This window comes from Hakea prostrata, chromosome 4, assembly GCF_041222555.1.
Source record: "Hakea prostrata isolate BN-2017 chromosome 4, UWA_Hpros_2, whole genome shotgun sequence".
Taxonomy (NCBI): Eukaryota; Viridiplantae; Streptophyta; class Magnoliopsida; order Proteales; family Proteaceae; genus Hakea; species Hakea prostrata.
In genome coordinates, this window is record NC_142603.1 from 36,512,611 (window position 1) to 36,520,894 (window position 8,284).

Sequence of the window (8,284 nt, forward strand, 5' to 3'; positions counted from 1 at the left end):
GGGTCGAAGAACTTCATAATGTCTTGTGGGCTTATAGAACTACGGTTCGAACACCCACGGGAGAAACTCCATTCAGGTTGGCATATGGATCCAGCATTGGCACCAGTGGAGATAATGGCGGGACATTCGGGATCGTGAGTTCAGGAAAAGCAAATGAACAAGGGCTGCTGATAGTCTTGATTTGTTGGACAAAGTTCGGGCAAAGGCAATAGCACGAACTCAACATTATCAAAGAAGGATAGCGTCTCATTATAATACTCGAGTGAAGAATCATCGGTACTTAGCCGGAGATTTGGTGTTGAGAAACACCCTAGCTTCCGACCCGCGTCACCAGAGAAAATTGGACCCTTCCCGGAAGGACCTTATATGGTTGTGAAACCGGTCGGTTCAGAGCTTACGGGCTGAAGAACATCAACACCCGAAAGAGTTGGATCGTTCGTGGAATGCTAGGCATCTCAAAAAGTTTTATCCTTGATGATGATTTCAATGCGGCTTAACTCAATCAATGCAATTTTTGGCTTTCAACAAACTATCTTTTGATTGGGGGGCATCATACACCACATTCAAGAACAAGATCCAACTATAAGGCATCGGATGAAAATTCGTGTGGGTCCTTCAACACTTATGGAAATTTTTTGGACTTTCTTAAATCGAGGCATCGGATGAAAATCCGAGTGAGTTCCTTTTGCAAGGCGTCGGTTTGAAACCCGAGTAAGTTCCTTCAAGACTTATTGAATTTTTGAATTATCCTTAAGTAAAGGCATCGGTTTAAAACCCAGTGAGTTCCTTCTCGGACTTATTGTATTTCTCCGGAAATCCTTAAGTAAAGGCATCGGTTTAAAACCCAGTGGTTCCTTCTCGGACTTATTGTATTTCTCCGAAATCCTTAAGTAAAGGCATCGGTTTAAACCCGAGTGAGTTCCTTCTCAGACTTATTGTATTTCTTCGGAAATCCTTAAGTAAAGGCATTGTTTCAAACAACTAAGACCTAATGCAACAGCGATTCAAGTGGCTAGCAAAGTTCAAGATAAAGTTAATTTCTTATTTCTTCAAAAGATCCAAAGAGGCCAGTATCAAAACAATTACAAGAGCTGGATACAATCTTGGTCAAAAAAGAAAGTCATCATAGTGGCTGTTAGAAGTTATACAAGATCGACGCGACTTTGCTAGAACAAACATATGAGTCAACCATTGGTGGGGATTCAAGGAAAAGAAGAGAGAAATGAGGATTACAAAAATATTTCGGTATGCATAAAATCCTCCACAATTTCATACTCTTTGTCCGGCTTGTCCGGGAGAAGCATGGTCCTCGACCAAACTCGCATTCGGGACAAGCTCGTCATAATTGACTTCTTCCGGGGAGAATAAACAGGAGAATCTTCCGGATAATGGATAATATCTGGATCGGAAGGTGGAGGATCAATCTTATCCTTGGTCCAGTCGGGAGGAGGAATACCCGGGTCGGTAAATACTTCGGGATGGCAAACAGCACTATAGGGAGTCGTATCAAAATGAGGATCCTTCCTTAATATTGATTCCCATACTCGTTCTCACCATCCCGTCGCCTGCAAGTTATAAGCATTCAGCATATCAACAAAAGGCTTCCTGTGTAAATACTTGAAGACGCAGGCTCTGCGAACATCGGTTGGAAGGGATTCGGGCAAAGGAACGACGCTTGCCTTTCGGGTAACGTTTCAGATCCTTTGGCTCCGACTTTCCAACTGTTCGCTCCGTCGCCGGATCTTCTCCCCGGCATCATCCAAGTCCGACCGAAGCGACCAATCATCGAATTTTTTCTCCTGCCACCTCCCAAGCTAGATTCCGAAGGCGAGCAATCTCAACATCTTTAGCTTCCGAGATTTCCCGAAGCCTAGAAACTTCATTGCTCAATCTCAAGCCTAATGCTTCTTCCACTTGGTTGTGGAAGTTACCAGCAAGACTCCTGCAAACAACTTCCGAGTTAACAAGGAGCGAGAAAAGTAATTTTCGAATCGGAGGATAATGAAGAAAGACTTACATCACCGGTGACTTCGTAAAGACTTCATCCGGAAGTTTGGAAAGAAGCTGCGCTCTCGAAGTCATTCGAGCGCGTACACCATTCAACGCTCTGTCAAACTCGTTTGACACTAATTCGAGCGAAGGATGAGAAGGATGAGCTACACCAAGAGAAGGATGAGCTGCATCACTTGTCACCGACGGCGCTTCCTAGTGGCAAAATCCTCCAACTCGGAAGGAGAGGAGGAGGATGCCAAACAAGCACTGGAGTTGGAAAGAGGAGCAGCACCTGCTTGGGACCACACCTTCATCGAGACGCCAACATAGTTGCCTCGGATGCCCGAAGAGTCTCTTTCGGGGTGCACCAACATCTCACCAGCGGGGGCGTCGGCGGCACCATCGGCAACGGGTGATCAAGATCTTCCTGGGAAAGACGAGCGATCACTTCGGGCAAAGGAGGCCCGGGGACGGCATCAATAGAAGCTGTGGGAATCGACTTGAAGATTCACCGGCAGCGATCGCCTTACGCTTGGAGGATTCACTAGCTGAAACCACCGCACTGGCCCCAACCACCACCGACGGAACGATTTTCTTGCAAGATTTTGCTCTGATAAAGTTCGGGTTGATCTTGGGAGCCACTATGCAAACAAACAAGCCGTATCAGTACAGAAATAAACGACAACAACAAGAGGGAAAACCCTAGTTTTTTATCACTTCCAACAAAACCAAATAACTAAACCCCAAGTATAACTACTGTGCAGTTTACTCAGGGGGGAAGTGGGGAAAGAGATGAGTAATCAAGAAACTCACTTGTTCGAAGTTGATAGAGCTATTGTTGGAGTACGAGGAATACGGAAGCGGGCCGAAGGACGAAAGGTCGCTTTAACACTTTAGTAAATCTAACTTGCAGAAGGCAGGATAGATGGAGAGTACCCACAAAGGCTTTAAATAGCCTCAGGTATTAAGACGACGGTTGAAGGCTAAGGACAACCGACGACCTAGATCGAAATGACGCTTCGAAATCCGCAGAAAGCAAGATCAACGGTCGGAGGGATGCCACATGGAAACATGTGGAAGCGTGCACTGATGCGAGAGATACCTCCAATCGTCGCACCGCCATTAAAATAATGGATGTATTTCCGATTCATTGGAAACAGTGAATGGTATACAAAGGCAAGAAAACGTTTGAACTTCGCAGAAGGGAAACGTGCGGACTTTGCAATAAATGAAGTAGTGGAGAAGATTAATGCATCTTCCCGAAACGCATCTTCACAATATTTCTACAAGATTATTATTCGGCGAGGAATGTAAAGTTAAGTGATGAGTTTTATCATTAATACTTTGATATTCAAGGCAAGATTTCGGCAGGAGACGGGGAAATATAAAGGCCAACATGAGAAAGAAATGTCTATTCATTAAATAGAGGGTAAATCTGTACAAAAATATAACTCCCTAAGCCTTTTCTTCATTGTTGCCTGAGGGACCACAGGTCGGAAGGACTTTTCTCAGGATCATGAGAAGAGCCTTCCTCAAGAATGGCATCGGCTGAGTCCTCTCAGCAGCAACTTGAGACTCGGCTTGTGATTTCTCCTCTGGAAGTGCCGGCTCGTCGGCCAAGTATGCCTCATATTGAGGGTCGGCTGGAAAAGGATCATCTTCTTCCTGAGCCCAGTCCGGGAGATCCATACCAACTTTCCCGAAGACCTCTTTGTGGCACACCTCACGAAAGGGAGCAGTGTCGAAGGCAGGGATTGATCCGAGGATTCGCTCCCAAACGTCGTTCTGCCCCAAGCGATAAGCTTGAAGGTTGTAGATACCTAGCAGCTCGGAGAAAGGTACGCTGTTCAGGTATTTCCGAACACACTCCTTCCGAAGCTCTGGCTTTATATGCTCGGGCTTGCTAGGGATCGCCAACTTCAGATGTTCTTCGAGCTCCCTACTTTTGAATTCAAGCTGTCACCAAACAACGTGGCAGCTGCTTTTGCTTCCTGGCCTCGCGCTCGGCAGCGGCGGCACGAATCTTCGACGCTTCGAGGGCCTCCTTGAGGGAGATCACTTCTTCCTCATGCTTTTCTGCAGCTCCACGGCAGCTGCAGTCAGCTGGTCTATTTCAGAATTGGCTTTCGCCAAATTCTCTTCACAGGTTTGCAGCAAGGAGCTGGTGCGACCAACCCGGCTCAATGCTTCCATGTGTTGATAAAAGCTCAACACAGCATTCCTGGGAAGGCGGAACGTCATAAGAAATTATGAAAAAATAACTAAGCAAGAAGACCGGTACCTTGTAGATTGACTAACAAGGGAGGTGTCATCCGGGGCTTCAAATTCCTCGGCGATCGAAGGAGCAAGGCGAGGGAGCTCCATTTTGCGGCTTTCTCGGGATCCCGAGTCACCCTGTCGGTCAGCTTCAGGGTCCACTGGGGGGTGAAGACCTCCTCACCATCCGTTGAAGCTTTGGATTTTTTATTGGAGGGAGCATCAATTGTGTCATGCCTCCTCTTGGTTCGGGCGGAGGAAGAGACATTAGACCTCTCCACCATCGGTTTCTTCCCTTTACCCGAAGCATCATCCACGGGCCTGATATTCCTGATACCCCTATAAGAGGGGTCGGGAGAGGGAATAGAAGCCTCTTGATCTAGGGTCAAGGCTCTGGGCGATCGTTGCTCAGCTATCACAACGGCCCTAGCGGCCTTCACCTGCAGGCTTTCAGGGTTCATTCTTGGAGGCACTGCAAAGAAGGACAAGAGTCAGAATTAAAAACATATCACTTCAGTCAAATTAAAGGATGGTGGTTAGAAGCTCACAATGAGCCAAGCCCCAGTACTGAAGGATGGAGTTATACTCCACTTCAAGTCCATGTATCTCTTGATACCATGGAATGGATTTGATCTTCCTGACGGCCGCCTCGTCTTCTTTGGATAAGGGAAGGCCTCGGTTATTCTTGGTAGAAGAAGTACACCTCCTCTAGGTGGTTGGGAAGTTAAGATCTAATGGAGGCGCATGACAGAAAAACTATCGTTCGCGCCATCTTTTGTGGTTAGAAGGGCAAGTTCCTTTGACAATGATGCTGCCCCTCCAATCAAGTTCAGCCTTATTGCGTTTGGACGGGAAAAACCCATCCGGGAGGATGGGAGATAGAAAGAACATGAAAATGTACAAAGAGAGAAGAGATGGCGTAATGCCAAGTTCAAAACACAAACCCAAGAAGCCGACGATAAGACGCCAGCTATTGCGGAGGAGCATTCTGGGACAAATGTTCCAATGATTCAGAACTGTGGAGCACAAAGGATTAAAAAAGGAAAGCGAACCCCGCTTTCCAGTGCATCTATATACAGAGAAAATTCATCCGAAAGGGATGAATCAACCCTCTCATCAGGGTGGGGAGCCCTAACCTGATATGAGGAAGGAAAATCAAAATCTTGGACAGCTGAAAGAAGGGTTTCCTCATTGTAAATGGAGGGAACAGAGCCAGGCCCACCATCGGACCCGGAAGTTTGAGGTTGCCAAGAAGACTCGACAATCTTGGAAGATCCAGACTCAAGAAGGACGGGGAGAAGTTTCGGTTTTTCTTTCTAAACCTTTTTGAGAAACTTCAGCGAACTCGCGCCGAGAGGCACGGTTAGGGTTTTGTTATCACTATCCGATTGTTCGGGAGCGGGGAGAAGCAAAAGCCTCACTGCTATTACCAACACTGGGTACCGAGAGAAGCCCTATCGTCCGCCATTACTTGTTTCGATAAACTACAAAAGGAAAAAGACCGGTAAACTTACTGATTCAGTGAGGCGGAAGCTTGAGAGAAAGAAGGCGCGAAGCAGACAACAAAGGTTCAAATTCCAGACAGGAAGAATGAAACCTACGAAGACAACGAACCGCTTTTAAAACTCCCGCACGAGTGTTCGGGAATCTGAACGATTGAGATTGATTCAAAATCAGCGATCAAGATTGAAAGACGTTTTGAAAGTTTGAACTCATAAATCCGAAATAGGCGTTCGGAAACCGTCGCTTGGATGACATGAGCCACGACAGATCAATTGCAAGGAGATATGTGGCCTTACACTCACAACGCTCGAGGAAAAGTGACCACCGCATTAAATGTGATATGACATTTAATGAAGCACGCAGAGATTATCACCTCGACGACGAACCCGGTTAAAAACCAAGCCCTCGGGATCGACCGAACACTTGGTCTGGGGGGCTCGTGATACGGAGAGATTATGATCAGACCGGGTTCATACCTGGTCCGACCCTCGACCCCGGTCGAGACGGAGAGATCCGACTCGCTCCAGAGCGAATCGGATCCGGAAGAAGGCTTGCTGAAGAAGAAAGCTTATTCGGCTGCAAGCGCGACCTAATCCTACTTATGGATTAGGGTAATCACCCTAATAATGGCAGACTCGAATTGACGGCTGCGGATAATCATTATCGAAGGGATAATCATCACATAACCTAAAGGTTATCTTAGGAGTCCTCTACTAGTCCAAACTAGTAGAAGTCTATTGCTCAATGGATCTAACTGTTAAGATCCAACGACTACCCGAAGAAGGCTCAATTGCATCCAACGAAGGAGATTCGAAGGTACACTCTATATAAACCTCACTACCATACAAAGTGAGGGGATTGAAAAAGAATACTATCTGAGACTCAGGTTCAGATACATACTGATAGACCTAAACTATCAGCGATCTGCTATCTAGATCACCTTTCCCAGTTCTTCATTCCTTAGCTCTGCGCTTCTAGCAGAGCCGTTTGTGATTAAGTTCATCAACTGACTTAGCCTTCGGAGGAGGACTCCCGACCCCAGCGGTCGGGCCACATCTATTTCGTTTTGCAGGACATCACGAGGAGATCTAAGGGCTGAGCAGATTTTGGACGCATCAATTGGTTGTCTTTCTTTTTAACAAGCCTACCAGGAAACGAAATATATAAATATTAGATGGGAGTTGGGGGTAGAAGCATCTAAACCAATAGGTTTAAAGTAATCTTATTTCTCTGATTGCTTCCCCCCCCCCCTCCTCTACTGTTACATTAGAAGTATTTATTTTTCTACCACTTCTAAATGTGATGGTTTGTGCTCTATCCACTGAGTTTGGTTCAATGTTGCTCAGTAGGCCTCCATATAGGAGTTAGGAAATCTGTTTGGAGAGTTGGTCTATTTGCTTCTCTACATTATGTAGATGACTCCTAATTTGGAAGCACACATCCACACTCTTCATAAAGTCAATAGAAGTCTTTGCTATCTGTATCATCATTTTCTTCCAAATGATTATTAAGGGTGGGGCCTTTGGTATTTGACTTTGCTGCCTTTCCTCTTTCCCTGCAAAATATGGGTGATTCCTCCACCCTAGATTGAAAGCATTGTTGTAGGGGTTACCTTGAGGATTCTTGCCAAAATTATTAGAAACAAAATTAACATTTTCTGAAAAATTATTAGAATATATATTAGAATTATGGCTACCACTACGTATATCATAAAAAAAACTCCCTAAGATTAGAAACACTCAAATTTTCCACTCTTCTCCCAAGGGCATTGAGTTTTTCTTCAATTATAGTCATGCATCAACTTTATGTACCTCTGCAACTCTACCCCTTGATTGTCTACCAAATGGCCATTGGTAGGAGTTAGTTGCCATCTCATCCACCAATTTATAGACCTCATTTAATTATTTGTTATGGATTGACCCTCCTGTAACCATATCTAGGATGGACTTGAATTGCTCTTTCAACCCATTGTAGGAAGTTTGTATGATCATCTATTGGGGAAGACCAGGGTGTGGGCATCTCTGCAGGTATTCTTTGAAACACTCCCACACCTCATGTAAAGGCTCTCCTTCTCCCTACACAAAAATAATAATGTCATTACGCAGTTTAGTAGATTTAATAGGACAAAAGAAATTATTTCAGAAATTTTGAGCTAAGGGGGGGGGGGGGGGGGGGGGGGGGGGGTAGGTGGGGGGGGGGTTGGGGGGGGGTTGATGTGGGGTTTTAAGAAAAACAGATATTTCAGGTTGCTGATTTTTCTTCCTTCTTCGAAAAGATTTCTTTATCTCTGGATCGAAATTTATTGTTGGGTTACTTGAGCTTCGAGTCATGCCCTACCTAGACTTGAAAAATAAGAGAAAACTATGAGCAAAATGAATCAAAGAGAACAAAATTAGACCTAAGTAAAATCTAGAAAATTAAATAAAATTTCAGAACTGAAAAGAAGCAATGAACAAGTAAGAAAAATAACGAAAAAAACACACTAGATTAAAAAAATATAATAATAACAAGGAACATTTAAGAAAAATAACAA

The 8,284-nt window shown here is 45.0% G+C and overlaps 1 non-coding gene across 1 annotated transcript; it reads left to right on the forward strand.

The window, feature by feature from the left end:
• The first annotated feature begins 7,752 nt into the window (after positions 1 to 7,752).
• On the forward strand, positions 7,753 to 7,859 carry LOC149018768 (small nucleolar RNA R71). Its single transcript, XR_016173229.1, has one exon. It is a non-coding gene; the product is annotated as a small nucleolar RNA R71 (small nucleolar RNA).
• The last annotated feature ends 425 nt before the right edge of the window (positions 7,860 to 8,284 follow it).